Here is an 18,622-nt window from a genome sequence, read left to right on the forward strand (position 1 = left end):
AGAAGGTAAGATATCATAAATATAAGCTAATAATTACCTTCCGCAGCTAAAAACACGGTAACATTATTCCCATGTTTCTAAACGTCGGCACATTGCAGCAACTACCAACCAGTTACTTGCCTTCATACCCTAATGTCTAAAGCAAAAAAAGACAGCAAATTTCTCATCCAGTTAAACACCGTCAGTATAAACACAACACAGTTAATACTCGCCCTCGGTAGTGGGTCAAAGGACAGCGGTGACACATTTTAATGTAAGGTGTAAACTTTGCAGATGTCTATCGCATTAGATAAATGATTAGATGAATGATCAGCTCTACAGAACCCCATTCGGTTTATAACTCAGTAAATTTCTCTCGACCACCTCATGCTCCAAGAAAAGCATGACACCTCACTTCCTGATCTCTGATAAACTTACATCTAAGCAAACTGCATGTTGAATCTCTTCTACAATGACTCCACTACAATCGCAAGTCTGTTAATGTTTGTCTTTGTTCTCGGCTAAATCTGGTAAAACCTGTTGTTAAGACAAAGGCAAGCACACTGATTGTCAATTGATAGGAACTTTCGGACTATTCTAGTGGTGAACATTATTGTGGCTTTCTGCAGATTTGCATAAATATTACCCGGTCGGCCAAATAGTTTAATGTTATTGTGTAGCGACTTTGGGTTTTAACCCCTTGTGGATAAAACAATCGAGGCAGTGCATTCCCCGTTCATGTAACATAGTATTCCATTTTCCACTGTCAATTCAGCACATCTCTGATCATTTTCACTTATTGATTGCTGAAGGTTGTATGTTTTCGTACTGGCCATATCTATTAACCAAGATATTTTCCCTTGTGTATCCTCTGAAATTATATCCGGATCGCTATCGTGCATTGCCCTACGTCTAATAATGGATCGATCTCAATGTAATGGTAGGACATTGACTCTGAAAACGTAACATTTACTGTATAGTATCTTTCATGAGTTTGTATTTTAAGGCCAGATTTTTGGTGAATAATGTTTACCACTAGACTGTGCTTATGTAAGTAATCAGATTAAGTTAAACTGCTGCGGACCCTGTAATGTATTGGATAGTTTTTGGTCTCACATGGCATTTTCTGCCATTATCGTCTTTAATTTATTGGTAATTTATTGGGTATTTTTGATTTTCTTAACCACTTGCTTGGTACTGACAAGAAACCAGTCTGTTTCTGGGAAGTCTGGGTTTCTGGTCTGTTTTTGTTTCTGTGTCCCCAACTTTCATCCAGGCATAGCCCTCGACCTTGTCGGCACATAGCGTGCTCAGAACATGCAGAAGGTCATGCTCAACCATTATTTGTTTTTCCTCTACTGTGGTACTTCTGAGTTGAGATTTCATTTCTGTTTGGTGGTGCGTATTTCTTCCCAGAAGTGCATACGCCCGTAAAGAGTTTGAATCCTGACTTCGTTGATGACCATGTATCATTAGAATATTTATCGTGAGTGGGACAGGGGGAATCGAATTCATCCAACCCCCTGCCTGAATGTGTCCAGCTGCCTCACCATTTTCTTCCTTCCTCTCTCCACAGTGCTCTCACTTTCTCCGTATTCACATTCCTCCCAACCGCTCACTATCCTCTGACCCCTCAGGACACTCTCCTCTTTCAGTCGCACTCCTCCCTTCCCCTCTCACACTAATGCTGCCCTCCGCTCTAACTCTCATTGCCCCCATATCCTCTAACTCTCGCTTCACCCATTTCTGTCCGCAACCCGCCCCCTTCACGGAACGACACTGAAGCTCTCCCGTGTCCATTCCAGCATGTCAGCACATCCATTTCATTGTGCAGTGCAGACTGAGACTGTTTTCTACAAGGTAAGCAACCTTAGTGTGGTGCTTGGAGTTTGGAACATAGAAACATTCAGAGCTGGCTGATGCAAAGAAGGGCAGGAGAGAGAGAGAGAGAGAGAGAGAGAGAGAGAGAGAGAGAGAGAGAGAGAGAGAGAGAGAGAGAGAGAGAGAGAGAGAGAGAGAGAGAGAGAGAGAGAGAGAGAGAGAGAGAGAGAGAGACGGGGGAGGTTAGAGACAGGGAGCACAGAAAATCGAAGAGAAAAGTGTCACGCAGTGTTGGGGGAAGGGGAGAAACACGAGGAGAAAGAGAGGGAGACGGGGAGAAAGACGGGAGAGAAGGATAGGTAGAGTAGCAGTGAGGCAAGGTGAGGATAACTTGTAGAAGGAGTGAGACGGGATAGAAACTTTGTGAAACGAGAGAGCGAGGGGAGAATGGGCTGAGCGGGACTAGGGTAGAGAACGTCGAAGAAGGAGAGAGGGACGGGGTAGAGAAATGGGAGGTAAACACAGAGGGGAGAGAGAGACTGGGAGAAAAGAGACTGGAAAAGAGTGAGGAGGGAGGCAGTGTGAAGGCAGAGAGTGCGGAGAAAAAGATTGTGGAAGAAAAGTGTGGAGGCACAGATTGTGGAGAGAGTTTGAAAGCAGAGAGTGTGGGGAGAGAGAGAGGGAAAGAGTTTGAGAGAAGGATGGACGTGGGAGAGAAGGCTGACGAGAGGGAGGCGAGAGAATAGGGGACGTAAAGCGGCAGATGTTGGCAGATAAAAGGACAGACAGTAAGACCGGGAGCGAAAATAACAGAGTAGATAGGGTCGGGGAAGAGAAGATGCGGCAAGAAAGATACGGAGGCGAGAGAGACACTGGTGGATGAGATACTGCAGGGAAAGAGAAGGAGAGGGAAACAGTCGTGGAGATGTGCAAGAGAAACGAGAGAGAGAAACGGGGAGAGAAGGAAACGGGTAGAAGAACGTAGTCAGAGACAGAGATAGGGTCTGAGGTAGAACGTGTCTAGGCAGATAGAGAAGGCGGGGAAGAGGAGTGGGAGGGAGATACTGGAGGAAGACGGGAGGAGAGAGAGATTGTAGTGCTGAGGAGAGAGACAATGGGCAGAGAGACACGTGAGGCAGAGAAAAACCGAACAGGTGGTGCAGAGAATGATTTAGGGGCGGCATTTTGAATCAAGAGTTCTGGAGTGGGAAGAGATTTGGGATATGAATAGAGATCGGAGTGAGGAGCGAGATTGGGAGAGAACCGGAATGGGAGAGGCAGGGATGAAGAGACAGGCGGGGAGGTCAGAAAGATGAGGCAAGAGTGAAACATAGGAAACAGAGACTGCAGAGAGAGAGAGACTGGGGACCTAGCGAGTGACTGGAGGGAGAAAGAGACTGAGCGAGAGGTTTAATGGGAAAGCGTGATCGGGAGTGGTATTAGGGGGAGAGAAACTCGACGGAGGAAGAGACCGGTGTTGAGGAAATTGACTGGGGATAGAGATAGAATCGGGGAGATGAGTCAGGGAAGATTGACTGAGGGAGAGAGATCGCTTTTGAATCTAGTGACTGGGAGGAAGACTGGGGGGTTTAGAGAGATGGGTGAAAAGAAGATTGGGGGGAGGACACGGGGCGTTGGGAGAGAGACATTGTGATGAGCTGGGGAAGAGACAGCCAAGTAAAAGGCTTATGTACCATAATGTTAAGGACATTCTTTCACTCAGGATGTTCTGGGATTGTAGACCCACCAGTCTAAATTGTCTGTGAAACATCCAACTGTTGCCGTCCCGATGACCCCCTTCAGCGACGTCTCCATGATACCACACCTTCCTACATCGTATCCACGATCTTCTTTTCCTTAACCCCTCTTCGTATCCACACCCTTCTGTACCCATCTCTATGACCTCCTCCTTCCCTCTCTGTGACGATACCCCCGTTTCCTGTTACTTAAGCATAGTTATAAATTAACTCAAAATAAACATAACTTGTAGATAATAAACTGCCCTGCTTATCGAAAAAACTTATTACCATTCAAAATCACTATTTAGAAAACTTCGCTATCAGAGCAACAACCGCATATTTTGAGTGAGTGATTGCAGTTCACATTGCCCTTCGTTGTTTCTGGATTTTTTTTTAAATACTGTACAATCCAGAATTGCTGCATCACTATTAAAACAGTCATTTATTAACAGGTCATTTCCAATGAATGAATTATCAGAGTCGTCTCGAAATTTTCCAACTTCCTGTGCCAATTTGTTTCACAATAACCATCTCTAAACAAAGTTTGCTCATCTGGTCGGTATGGCGCAGCTTCAGTTGTGTTAACCCCACTAAAATGTGGATCAAAATCCAGAATTCACTTCTAACTTTAGCTTCAACAAATGTATCATGATTGCGTTAAAATACAGGCAGATGCATTTTCCCATTTATGTTCTAACGTGAGAGGTGTGGCTCTGTCAGACAAAGCTGTATATCAGTATTGTGTTGCTAAGGCAGATACTCTCGAAATTCTGAAGCTTCTGAATGCTGCTGGGTATCCCGCTGTGCCTTTTATAATTCCATTTGTATAATGCCCCGTTAAAATGTGCGAGACACAATCTGTTATGGCGCAGCATCATGGTCCAACGAACATCTAATATTAAACAATTTCATTCTGACAGTGGTGAGGTGGACCATCTCCATGAGTTTATCCACAGGGGTAGGATTTGGAATTGGGGAGTTTCAGACTGAATTTCAGAGAGTACAGAAGCAGAACCATCAAGCTTCTTCGTATGATAACCCTTTCATTCCTGGAATCATCTTTGCTAAACTCCTCTGTACTCTTTCTAATGCCAGCAATTCTCTTCTAAATGAGAGGCCCAAAGATGTTCAGAATACACAAGGTGAGGCCTCACTAATGCTTTATACAGCCTCAGCATTACATCCTTGCTCTTATATTCTAGACCTTCTGAAATGAATGCTTCCTCACCACTGACTCGACCCAGAAGTTAACATCTGTAAGTCCCATTGCATCTCAGACTTTTGGTCTTTATCCCCGTTTAGAATATAATCTGCAATTTTATTTCTACTATCAAAGTACATGGCATACATTTTCGAAAATTGCATTTTATTTCCCACTTTCTTGCCCATTCTTCTAACTGTATAAGTCATTCTGCATTTTACTGTTTCCGCAATAGTACCTGCCCCTCTACCAATAATCTTATCTACTGCAAGATTGGCAACAATGCCATCTATTTCATTATGTAAATCGTTTATATTATTCGCAGTTGCTGGAGGAATATACTTTGTATTCACCCAGTGCAGACATTCCACAATGAGAGCCGAACCGCTCCATCCACTTTGGATGGACTGGATCAAAATGCCTGAGGAAGAGCCCAGGTGATTTGTTGTTTAAGTGTTTAAATTACTGCAAATTGTAGAAAAAAGTACATCAGCGCACGGCAGTTTGTAACCAAACAATGGACAAAGGTGTTTTTTTTTTAAATCTGTTTATATTGATATAAAAAATCTTTTACAATAAAAGTACAAACAAAGAAACGGAAGTTCATATCAAATTCATGTATAATATAACATTAGTCTAGTATATATAAACAGAGAACCACAACGCCCCCTGACAATTATTCGAACAAAAAAAAGATTGTAAATTTCTATTTATAAGAAGAAAGAAATAAAATTCTAAACTAACCAAAAAAGATGGGCAGTCTATTTGAAGGAAAACTTACAAAAAAAACACGAGATATATAAAGAAACAGATAAAAAAAAGAAAAAAATCATATGAAAATATAGAATAAAAGTTCGCCAGGTTTGCTCAAATTTGAAAAATGTATCAAACGACCAACTTCTAATTTTCTTCAAGCTTAAGTTTTGATATAATGGAGGAGAGTCAGGAAAAAAAAGGTGGATTAGGATCTTTCCAATGTAACGAAATATCTCTCCTAGCCAATAAAGTTGAAAAGGTTATCACATGTTGAGCGGAAGTTGAAACATTTCCCGCTTCCTTTGGAGTAATCCCAAAGATTGCCTTAAGTAAATTAGGTTGTAAGTCCACACCTATGACTTTTGATAACGTTCTAAAAACACCTCTCCCAAGCCTATTTAACTTTATACAAGACCAAAACATACGAGTTAGAGAAGCCACCTTAGCTTTGCATCTGTCGCAGTTGTGATTTATTTGAGAAAAAAATATGCACTCATTTTTCTTTTGACATCCGTGCCCTGTGCACTTCCTTGAACTGAATGAAGGAACGACGGGTGATAATTAATTTATTATTAACTAAATAATAAATTTTATTCCATTGATCAACTGAAAGTAAGTCCTGAAAATCCAATACCCAAGCACTTTTAGCCCTATCATTCAGGTATTATACGTGCATTCATTAAGCGTTTATATATAATAGCTGTCAATCCTTTTTGAAATGGTTTTAGCTGAAAAATAGCATCTGTCATGTTTGGTCAATGAAAAAATTGATAATTCGGTAAGAAATCACGTAAAAAAATCCTAACTTCTAAGTATTCAAAGAATTGTGCTTTAGATATATCATATCTATCCTTTAAACGCGTAAAGGACATTCAACAATCCTCTATGAACAAATCTAAAAACAAGTTTTTATTCCCTTAGATTTCCATGTTAGAAAAACCGTATCGAGAATTGATGGCTGAAAATAAAGTTAAAATGGATATTACTAGAGAGAACAAAGTTATTGAAGTCAACAAACCTGCGAAACTGAAATCAAACATTTAATGTATGTTTAACAACAGGACTACGAGCTTGTCTGTCTATCCCAGAGAACAGAAAATGGGAAGAGGAGCTCCCAGTAAGGAAGCCAAAGCAAACCCCGTTACCGAATTCTCCTCCAGGCCTAAACAGGAAGAACAGTCCTGTTTATCTATACCCTGAATCCCAAACGACTATTAATTGCCCAATAATAAAATCGTAAGTTTGGTAACACAAGCCCTCCATCTTTCTTTGATTTTTGCAATAACGGTTGATTCAAGGCGTTTTAATCCAGACTGCCGATGACGTGACGGGAAACTAGAAGAAGAAGAGTGGCTACTAAGAAACTTCGACAGAGTAGGAGAGCGGGCGTAGCAGTGGCAGATAGAACACACAGTCTTCTAGATCAGAGAAGTGATCGGTGTTTCATTTTGCAACTGTGGAAAAGGTTTTACTGATAAAGACGTGAGTCGTTTCGCATGGACCATGTTCAAGCCTGTGTCAAGGTGTAAAATTCATTTAGTTGTGTCTGAGAGAGGGTTTTAAGCTCTAAAACCTATAGTGCGCTTCGTAGTCGCCCTGGATTATTACACAAAGTAATAAGTAATATTGTTGTGATCACTATTATTTCATTTTACGTTGCACTGTAGGTTGTGTAATACATATTGATTTTTTGACCGCCGTGTTATTGCGGTCCATTGTGGATGTTATTGCGTTTCTTGGATGCCCGTGAGCAAGTGAATCTCGTTGTTTACATGGTGATATATGTCATGACAAATTTACTTTCTGCTTTGGACTTTGAACCAGTTGGGCCGAAGGCAATTTTCCGTGCTATCCGCCTTAGAACACCTGGATTGCAAAAAAAAAAAGGAAGAGTGGTCTAGTAAACCACAGAAGGCGAATAAAAACCAGTCCGCAATGATCCATCCGATATTCCCGAGTCCAGAATGGTGTTAAACGCACGTTACGGAGCTCCGCGGCAGATGTACACTTAAGAACGACAATGTAAAAATGCCGTTTCAATATAGAGACCAGCAGAGTGTCTGAATGGCCCCGGTGTTGTTGTGTCAAACAATAGCCACGGTTGAGAAGGTGGCACAGCACTCTTCACCGAGGCCTCCTTCTCATCAAACTCCGCAGCCCGAGTCCGATGTCATGTGACACTTTGTACTGCTGCCTAATGTAACGAAAACAATTTTTTTTTATCTTTCTTGCGTCTTTTCCATCCTCCCAAAACACTGATCGCTGCAATAAACATTACAGTGATTGAATTATGAGCGTGTAAATCACAGATGTTGTCAGGAGTGAGATTCGAGACTACACCTCCAGTTGGAAACCAACACTCGGGTTTACAAGGAAGAGGCTTTCTCGCCTTAAGTCTAGCGCCTTAGACCACTCGGCCACCCTGACAGCCCTGCAGTACTCTCTTCATATTGAGCATAAAAAGCTGCATTTCAGTATAGTCTGAATGACTGCTCTGGTGTGAGAGTACACATACAAACAGATAGGATATCCTGGGATTTGACATTAAAATAGACGTTGCATTTCGGACTTGCCAAGCATGTCCGAAATTAAAAAAAAATACAGCAGCACAGCACTGGAACATGTCGTGCATACAGTTCAGGCCATCCGTCATAGAAAGGTTGACGAGGCTTTCGAGAGAGCAGAAAAGCTTTACCAATATGCTTCCTGAATTGGATTATTTGGGCAATAACGAGACTTTGGACAAGTTTGGGATGATTTCTCTGAAGTAGCGAAGGGTGAGAAAAATCTGATAGATGTTTCTCAGATTTTGAGAGACATAGATAAAGGTATGGCATAGATGGCATAGATAATCATGGCAGAGATTATCTCCATCCGAGGGTAGACATGGTTTATTCCATCAGGGATACATTTCACCTAAGAAGAGATAATTTTAAAGAAGATATGAGAACATCCCGTCACTCAATGTCTGCAAAAACCAAGGAAGTGATTGTGGTGTTCAGAAGAAGGAAAAGTAGAGGTCCATGAGGCAGTTCTCATTGGATGATTGGTGGTGGAGAGCGCACGTAACTTAAAATTGGTGGGTATTACAAGTTTCTCAAATACATCATCTTTTCTTACTTACGTGATTGCCTAATCCACGCAAACAACCGACGCTTGCTTCGCAGTAATAGCATTAACTCGGTTGAATGTTTAAGACAAATAATGTCAGGGGTGGGATTCGAACCCACGCCCCCAGATGGAGACCAGAAACCTCGCATTTGTAGGAAGGACTTTCATTCCCTGAGTCTGGCGCCTTAGACCGCTCGGCCACCCTGACAACTTTGCATCACCCACTTCACATCCCAAAGAAATTTGATGTTTTTGAATGCCTGATTTAAGAACAGAGTTATGTAAACACAAACGCACATCCGATTCTGGGAATCGGAAATGAGTCCGAGCTTGTTACAGTTTTCTCAGGTGAGGCGCCCTCTGTGGTAAGAGAAGCAGTGTTAAAATTACAGATCAAAACTCCTTAGACGCGTATCAGCAGAAATCTTTAACTGAGGTTAAAAGGGTGAATGAGAGCGCTGGAAAGACTCGCTGTCTTCACATGTAGGGAAGTGATGAAATAGAAGTTTATAGATAGGATTGATTCGGTCACCACTGGGTGGGAGGCGATCATGACAAATTTGACAAACCCTGCACACGAGAGGTTCAGCTCTAACGGGGAACGCTGCTTTACAGATGGATGTTGGCAAGTAGAATATAAAGTCCAAAGCAGAGTCCGATGATTATGGATGAAAGAGAAGCTGTGACAAAATTCAGAAGAAAATAAAAGATCTTCGGAAAGTCCACTCAGTCAACTTCGTCTGTTTCATCATTCCGTCATGGCGGATTAATTACCCCGGTTATACACATTCTCCTTTTTCCCTTAACTTCAGATGCTGTTATTAATAAAAACGTAAGCATGTTTAAATATGTTTCCATAGTGGGATACTACGTTTTTATGTTTAACTATGTTTCCATAGTTTCAATTTAAATGGGGCCATTGACAGCACACCAGCGAGTTGGAAGCGCACTTACTTCTTGGAATATTTCAGTGTTACACCGAACGCATATTCTCAGCGCCAGGTGGGAGTCAATTCAATAACTAGAGATCAACGGGTGATGCTCCAGAAGCGAAGCCCAGAAGTTATATGGAACTCGCTAAGTTGTACACGAGAGCTCTGAATAACGGTGTAATAAAGGTACTGGGTCGGACAGACAGAGACAAATGCAGGTCAAGTTCTATTACTATTAGATGACTATTACAACTGGCGAGGCTATCACTAACATTGAATCGCTGAAGGGACATTGGTCCAGTTCTATAAAATTGGAACTTGCGGCGGAACTCAGATATCGCTCAGGGTTAATGTTTTCATCTCAGCGCCAGTCAAACATGCCTTCAGAAAAATAAATAAATAATAATAAAAAAATAAAACGCTAACCATATTGACAAACGTCAACGGGGTGGTATTTTACATTGAGGCTTCAAGTCGCCGATTGATTTCAGATGAGGTAGCATGTAGTACAAGTGTGACGCCGTTGTTATATTGGCCCATTGGAGTAAACTTACGCAATGGTATCAGTGGTTAGCAAAACCACATTGCTCTGAATGCTGGCGGGCGGACGAACGAGCTCACTGCCAGGAACTGTAACATGTTTTATTCTACGGCTCAACCCCTGACTGCAGCGATTGCAGTACAGGGACCAGATATCCTTCTACTACCCCTTTCTCTCCGCTCCCTCTGAGCTACGTGGGGCGGCGGTGGGGTGCGGGACGGCTGTGTAGAAGCAGTAACTGAAAAATATGGCAATTGCTGCTGCAATTGCATTGGCTCCTCAACACTACCTTCTCCTCCACTTATCTTCGTATCATCCGCAAACTTTACCACAAAGCCATCAGTTCCATTATCCAAATAATTGACAAACAATGTGAAAAGTAGCAGTCTTAATTCTGACCCCTGAGCATCACCACTAGGCACTGGTAGCCAACCGGAAAAGGCACCTTTTATACACAATCACTGCTTTCTGCCTGTCAGCCTTTCCTCTACCCATGACAGTATTTGTCCTTGAATGCCACAGGATTTCATCTTGTTAAGCAACCTCATGTGTGTCACCGTATCAAAGGCCTTCTTAAAATCCACTTAATCCGCCGCCTTTCCATTGTCCACTGTTTTTGAAATCCCCTCGAAGAGCTCAAACAGATTAGGCAGGCAAGATTTTCCTCGACAGAAATCATGATGTCTGTTCTTATTTTGATCATTACTCTGCAATTACTCGAAAACTTCTTCATTAATAATGGACTGCAACCCTTCCCAACTACTGAGGCTAACTAGCTTATAATTTATTTATTTTATCTTTCCCAATTGTTAAAGAGTGCCATGCCAGAATTAAGTAATTCTTGAAAGGTCACAACCAATGCATCTACTATATCTTCAGAAAACTTTTTGAAAACTCTGACGTATAGTCCATCTGGTTCTGGTGACTAATCCAACTTAAGACCTTTCACTTTGCCTGGCATGTTTTCCCTTGCAATTCCAATGGCACTCAGACCTGATTTATGATACTCACGGACATCTGGCACACAGCTGGTGCTTTTCACAGTGATGGTTAATGCAAAGTACTTTTTTATTTCAGCCGCCATTTGTTTGTCTACCATTGCTACCTCAGCATCATCATTTCCCAGTGTTCCAATATCAACTTCCAACTCCCTGTTCTTCTATATATTACTCGAAAACAAAGAATCCTGTTTTGTACGTTTCCTAGTTTACACACACCTTTCATCTTTTTCCTTCTTTTTTTTTTTTTTGTTTTTTTTTTTGGATGCCTTTGGTTGGATTTTAAAAGCTTTCCAATCATCCGAATTCCCACTCGCTTTTGCTACATGATAAGCCCTTTCCTATTTTTATGTTGTCCTTAACATCCCTTGTCAGAAATGGTTGCCCATCTTTGCTTTCTTATGTGGGGCATATCTAACGTGCGCCTTTTGAACTATTGCCAGAAACTCAGCAACCTCTGCTATGCTGTTATCCCCGCCAGTATCTACTTTCAGTTAAACTAGGCAGGCTGCTCGCTCGTGCTTCCGTAATTCCCTGTATTCGCTTGCAATGCTGATACATTGGACCTGTGCTTTTCCTCGGAAATTGTAGTAAGAATTCAATCATGTTATGATTACTGTATCCCCTTAGGATTCCTTAACATTAATACCCATAATATGATCTGGATTATTACACAAGATCCAATCTAAGATCGTCTTTCTCCAGTAGATTTAAGCACCGGCTACTCTAAAATCTCGGTGGCTTGCAACAAATTCCCTGTCTTGCGATCCGACACTAAACTGATTTTGTCAGGTCGCTGAAGCAGGCACTCAGTTGCAGACCAAGTACTGTGCGCATTGTGATATTTAGAGAGTAGAGAATCCGGTGCGTTGGGGGGGGGAGAGGGGGACGCAATAGAGTCGACATCAAAGATCAGGCAGAGATCAAAACATCCAGAGAAATACAAAAATCAGATACAGGAAACAAGCAGAGTAAATATTCAGACCTACAGAGAATAGATACGATTACTGGAAAGGCTCAGGAAAAAATCATTGGCACAAACTGGCAACACAGGACAGAAATACACTGAGCAAACAGCAGTCAGGCAGATAATAGGAGGAGCACAATGATACACAGGTGGCAGCGATGCAGGTAACAATATGAAGCAGATGAGAAACGGGGTACTCAGAGATACAGCGGTCGGAGTAGAGCAGGAGCAGGGACAGGAGCAGATCGCAATACAAAACCACAGACTAACATGTGGGGGAAACTCACAAAAAGAAAAAGTTCAACTGAGGGTAATGAGAGATTTTCCCAAATCCCTTGCATCTTGAAATCCCTCATCACAAATTTGACATTTCCCTTATTAAATGCCCTTTCTCGCTTACTTTACGATCTCAACCGCATAGCTTGGTTATTTTTTGTTATTTTATGATTCCCATAATGTTATTTTACTGAACTCCACCTAGAAAGATACGAAATTCTCTGACACGATGTCACCTTTTTCTAGAGATGTAATGCCATCCCTCATAGCACCGTCTATGCCTTCCTGCTAGTCCATTCGGTAAAACGTGCATTCTTTTATATTAAGCTCTAAATGTGACCTTCTATCAGCCACGACTCAGTGATGCCAACGACGTCAAACCAACTAAGCTCCAACAATGTCATCCACCTTAGAATACTACGTGCATTTAAAAGGAGCACCCTAATTCCTGCACAGTTCTTCCTTTTGAATATTGCCTATGTGATACAATTTGCTTCCTTTCATTGTCTGCATTTGTTCCCATTCATGGCTTGGCCTTTCTTACATTCACAACACAGCTGGCTCGTCCACAGTTTTGTCATATTTATTTCCGTTCCCTGACATGTTAGTTTAAATCACTTCATTCGGCTGAAGTAAAACTGCCTGCCAGGATAATGGTCGCGCTCTTTTATAAGGCGTGGCAACATAATCGGGCAAGTACAAGGAGACTTGTTTAAGTTCATGACGGGGCATAATTGGGACGAATGCCCTCTTCTTTTGCAGGGTTCGTTTCTGTCATTTCAACTTTCGGTAGTTCTCATTTTCCGTCTAACGAAATTGAATCTCCTGTTCCTCTAACTCACGGGATCCACTCGATATTGTTCTTGTCTTTAGTGGCACTTTGCCCAGAGCTATACTTGTGCTGGGGAGAAGCAGCTCTCCGGGAAGCAGTGACTGAGAGGTCTAAGTTAAAACGTTCTTCATGTCTGCAGGTGTATGTAGTAGTCTTGGAAATCACTGCCTGTGAAAGAGAGTGCCATCTCTTCCATGCAGGGAAATTGGGAATATTTTTCTCCCAATGTTTTGCTTAAGCATTTCCTGTATTGCGATTAAAGTGGACTCTGAACTTTTTGACTGGATTACATTCAAATGTTCATCCTGAAGTTTCATATTTAGAACGTTCATTTTGTTATAAAGATTGGCGAGGTATTGCAAATCTCCAGGTTGTTGAAGCTTGTGTCACCAGCTCTTGTCGACTTTGAGGAAACATACAACTAGAGTGTCTAAAAGAACAATGAAGCGTTTTATGCAGCAGTCTTCTGACAGACAACGCTCACAATTGTAGAGAAGCAAACGTTCAATCTCTTCATCGTTATCTGGGCAACATTGCAATGTATGCTATGTCATGAATAAGCGATAATTTTGTTGGTAGAGAATATTACAAGTGTCGTGTTTAGAATTTATTTCTTTCATAAAAACAAAACTGAACCAACATGGGGACATTTCGTATCTGGTGCTCCATCTGTTGCACGAGAAATCATGTTTTTAATTGGAAAACATTTATCCTCAATATACATGTTGAGCTCGTCAAATTTTGATTCCCCTTTGATATTTGTTTATACGTTTATACAAAAGAGTATCTCTTCATAAACCTCCATTTTTGATAAACCTTGCAAGTGTCCCGAGGAATGTCTCGCAAAATTGACTCATTCAGTTGTATCAAAAGCCATTTCTTTGTCGTTCAGCGCACAGTTTATACGCAAGGTCTTCGCTCATTTGGTCAATACGACGAACTACAGAGTGATGACTCAGGGGGATATATTTAAAACACTGTTATCCATTTTGGGAATACAGGTGAATTCTTCTGATACATCTGTCAGTATCAATCTTTCAACTATTATTCCGCATTTATCACACTTTGCTATCATTTTCAAATAGTTATAAGGAAGGACGAGACCACTATCAAGGTCACTTTGGCTTTCTTAGCAAGTGACGAGTGTTTTTTTTTCATCCTCTGGACATAAGCAAGGCAATAAGTAACCTTTTCGGGTTATCTTTTACAGAAGTGTTCCAATCTTGACGGTTTCATGACTTCTTTTGACAGTACAGTTTTACAAATAAGACGCACAGAGCGTCGCTGCTCTGACTGGAACGGAATAAAACCATACTCCAGCATTGTACTGGCACATTTTCAGTAGTTTATGTTTCTTAGCAAGATTAGAATGCAAGGCTTCACCGCCTTCAGACTCATGGAGAATGCGCCCGTAGAATGTATAGATTATTATCGGGGTTAAATTGAACACGAAAGAATGATAACATAAACTGGGATGTGTATAGGATGTTGACGACTGCAGTGAGTTGACTGTTCCCAATGACACACTCTAATGTCAAATATTACCCCTGCTGGTTAAACTATTGAGAGGGTCTCCATTATCACTGACAGTCATTTTGCTCAAATTGTTTAATTTTCAAAGATGATTCTTCGCTAAATGACATTTTGCGTCAATTTGATTGAATAAATGAGGAGAAACATTCTTTATGTTACGTCTCCACGTAAATGTGCCATGTGCAATGGTAGTAATTTATAATAATTTGTATTTACTAATACATTCACTGTAATATAGAGTACACTCAAATCAGCGTGAGTTCATCCGTCCGTCCATCCGTCCGTAGGTATCCCAGAGTCTGTTGGCCCTGGATATTGGATGCGGTACTGCTTCCTAGATGGTAGCAGCTGGAATATATTGTGCTTGTGACGGCTTGTTTGTCCAATGATCCTATAGGCCCTTTTCACATGTGCTTGTAAGTGTCCTAAATATTGAGAGGTCCACACCTAGAGATGAGCAGGGTTGTCTGCTCTCATTTGTGCCCCTATAGGAAGTTCAACTTGGGGGCCCATACCACACTTCCTCAACCGTCTGAGGTGATGTGGATGCCGAGGAACTTGAAGCTATTTACCCTCTCGAACTTGGATCCATTGATGTCAATAGGAGTTAGCCCGACTTCATTCCTTCTTTAATCCACAACCAGCTCCATTGAGATGAGAGGGTGTTTTCTTGACACCACTGTATCAGAGAGATGACTTCTTATGCAGGTCACATCGTTAATTGTTTGAGATAAGGCCTATCAATGTAGAGTCATCAGCAAATTTAATTCGCAGATTGGAGCTGTGCGTTGCGATACATGCATGGGTATACCGGGAATAAAAGAGGGCACTCAGTACGCAGCACTGAGGGGCTCCTGTTTTGAACGTCGGAGCGTTGGAGGTGAGGAACCCCATTCTTACAGGCTGCTGGCGATCTGACAGGAAGCTCACCACGCAGGGTCAAGACTTAGGTCTCTGAGGTTCTTGTCGAGCCTGGATGGAACTATGGTGTTGAATGCTGAACTGTAGCCGAAGAACAGCATTCTCACATTAGCATCCTTCTTCTCCCGATGTGCAGCGCTACAAGAGGTTGTGCCCAGTTCATTTTACTGGGGGATTTTGAAGTAAAATTTTTGAAAATGCAGCAGGGGACCCGGCAACTTCCAGTAGCTTTGGCATTTCAAAAATTTTTGCTTCACCATTACAAAAGTGAAATACGGCTTTGCTGGTTAGAGACGAAATTCTCACGTTTGTAAGAAATACGCAAATTATCTTGACGGCATGTAAAAGCAATATTCAATTACCCATTGATGCTAAAATTAGAAGGGAATTCAGACTCAAGGTGCACATTAAGTTTTAAATATTTTAATAGGGATAACTAAAGATAACATATATCAAACCCACACGTTTTTTGCGATTTTTTTTTTTTAGGACAGGCCAAAATAAAACAAAGTGGCTCACCATATGTGAGACCATTCCGACAATTCAGTGAATAGAAACAACTTGTTAATTACTTAATATTTTAAAAGTGGTATTGCAGTTTTGGACTATACATTATTTTACCAAAAATCACGAATTAGACGAATAGGCAATTTCATCAGTAGGCAATCGATCAAAAATTAACATTCTCCACTTATTGGAACGTAGTCCTGAAAACGATTTTGAATTGTATTACGTTATTCAATTTACTGGGCGTGGTTTATCAACAGCACAGCAATTTACCTTTGAGTTACGTCTGTGTAGGTGGTATTTAGAATAGTTAATCGAGTATTATTTTAGTAAATCGACAGTTACTGTCTTACTGGGACAAGGTCAGACCTTTGGATTTCCAGACATCTCATGTTCTTTTGATGACTGATTGATGTCATATGTAGTATGACGCAGAGTAACCAGAGTCAATATGATTGTTTGAGCGGATGGGATCGAGCGTTGGTAGATGTAGAAAAGGTGGACACCTTGGAGGGACTGTCCATTGAGGCTCATATCAGGCATATCAGGTTATGTGATAAAAATCGATTTTTTAAAATTTTGGAAGGATTCTCAATTTCATGCAAATTCTCCAACTAAAATTAGGGGTGTTGTTTTTTTAGTGACAGCAATATTACTTTAAACCAAGAGGATATTATAGAGGATATTAATGGTAGATTTTTGATTGCTAAAGGAACAATTTACAACATAAATTGTTTTGCTTAATATATATATTGATGGTCCCCGATTCTTTAAGGTTGTTTTTGCTCTGTTAACTGATCTGAATTAATGTATGTTATTAATGGGTGGTATTATTAATACTTGTTTAAATTCTTTAATGGATAAGTCATTATCCAAACATAAACACCCTAATCGTTCTGCATCACTTATTAATTTATTTGATTATGGCTTAAATGAGATTTGGAGACATATGCATCCTATTGACAGAGAATATTCCTTTTTCTCAGATGTTCATAATAAATACTCGAGAAACGACTATTTTATAGTCGACCCTCGACCTCTATTTAATGTTAAGAAATGTGAATATGATGGAATTGTTATCTCTGATTACGCTCCCTTAAACCGAATATTTGAGCTGAAAGATTTTGCATCTACAAGACCAGTTTGGTGTATTACAGAACACTTGCTGCAAAGTTCAGAATTTGTTGAGTATATTGAAACTCAAGTAGAGTTATGTTTCTCTTTTTAATACAGAAAACGTCTCAAATTTAATAATTTGGGATAAATTAAAAGCTTATTTACGTGGTCAGATTATTTCGTATACAGTTAAACTGAAGAAGCAGATAAGAAAGGATTTAGGTAAAATTACGAAACAAATTAAATAATTAGATAACATCAGTGCAACCTCTCCAAATGTTGATTTGTTTAAGAGTGCAATTTCAATCACAATATAGTTTATTATTAACTTATCCTATTGAAGGATGTTTGCTTAAATTGAAAAGTCAGTTTTATATTTTTGGGGATAAAACTAATAGACTCTTAGCTTCCCAATTAAGGGTAGCTAGAACTAAAAGAGAAGATATAAAGTTTCGTAACAATAATGGAAATATATTAAGTAAACATGAAGACATTAATAATATCTTTCAGGATTTTTATTCTGATCTTGAAAAATCTCAGTTCCCTTCAGATTCCTCCAACATGAAGGCTTTTTTTTTAAATATGATTAAATTTCCTCAAATTACTGCTGAAGATCAAAAAATGTTTGATGCTCCAATTGCTGAGCATGAAATTCAGAATATTTTGTTGTCAATGCAATGAGGTAAAGCTCCTGGACTTGATGGTTATTCGGTGTGATTTTACAAAATAATTTAGAAAATATTTTCTCAACATCTTTTGGAAATTGTAGCGTTCTCGTTCCGGTGTAACTGATAACGCTGAATTAAACGCAGAGATAAACCACAGTCAATGAAACAAGGTCGCAGTAAGATTAACCATTTACTGTTCACTCTTCACATTAACATATGGTGAACACTGTTGATAAAACAATACAAGATTGATACAGTATTAGTTCCTTTCTTAATATTACATTTCCATTGTAAATACTTGTAAAAGTGACTATAACTACATTACATTATGGGGCAGTATACAGGCAGAGTTTACCTACGCCATTGACTACTTTAAATATACTTCAATGCAAACTATCCGCAACTCTTTAACTAACAAAAACATAAACATTGTCGACCGTCGTTACTTTTAACGAGATCGGCGTTAACATCTTAGTTCAATATATCGATTATCTATTAACTTACAGCTGTGATTTCTAATGCTTGCAAAACAACTTCTACTCGGGTCTGCCTCGTGGTGAGCCCCCACACTCGCGTTTATGTCAAACCGGTATTTTCCCACAGGACGCGGCGAAACCGGATGTGACGTCATCGCATGCCGCTATATATTACAAGCAATGAATATACTTTAAACACATCTAATTCTAACTAGAAAATACTAACAAATGAATTACTAAGCGAAAAT

General features: G+C 40.4%; 1 non-coding gene across 1 annotated transcript; it reads right to left on the reverse strand.

The window, feature by feature from the left end:
• Nucleotides 1–8,701: 8,701 nt before the first annotated feature.
• On the reverse strand, nucleotides 8,702–8,815 carry trnal-cag (transfer RNA leucine (anticodon CAG)). Its single transcript has 2 exons — nucleotides 8,778–8,815; nucleotides 8,702–8,736 (listed from the first exon to the last, which is right to left on the reverse strand). It is a non-coding gene; the product is annotated as a tRNA-Leu (tRNA).
• Between the last annotated feature and the right edge of the window lie 9,807 nt (nucleotides 8,816–18,622).

The sequence above is a fragment of the Hypanus sabinus genome, unplaced genomic scaffold (genome assembly GCF_030144855.1).
Source record: "Hypanus sabinus isolate sHypSab1 unplaced genomic scaffold, sHypSab1.hap1 scaffold_288, whole genome shotgun sequence".
Lineage (NCBI taxonomy): Eukaryota > Metazoa > Chordata > Chondrichthyes > Myliobatiformes > Dasyatidae > Hypanus > Hypanus sabinus.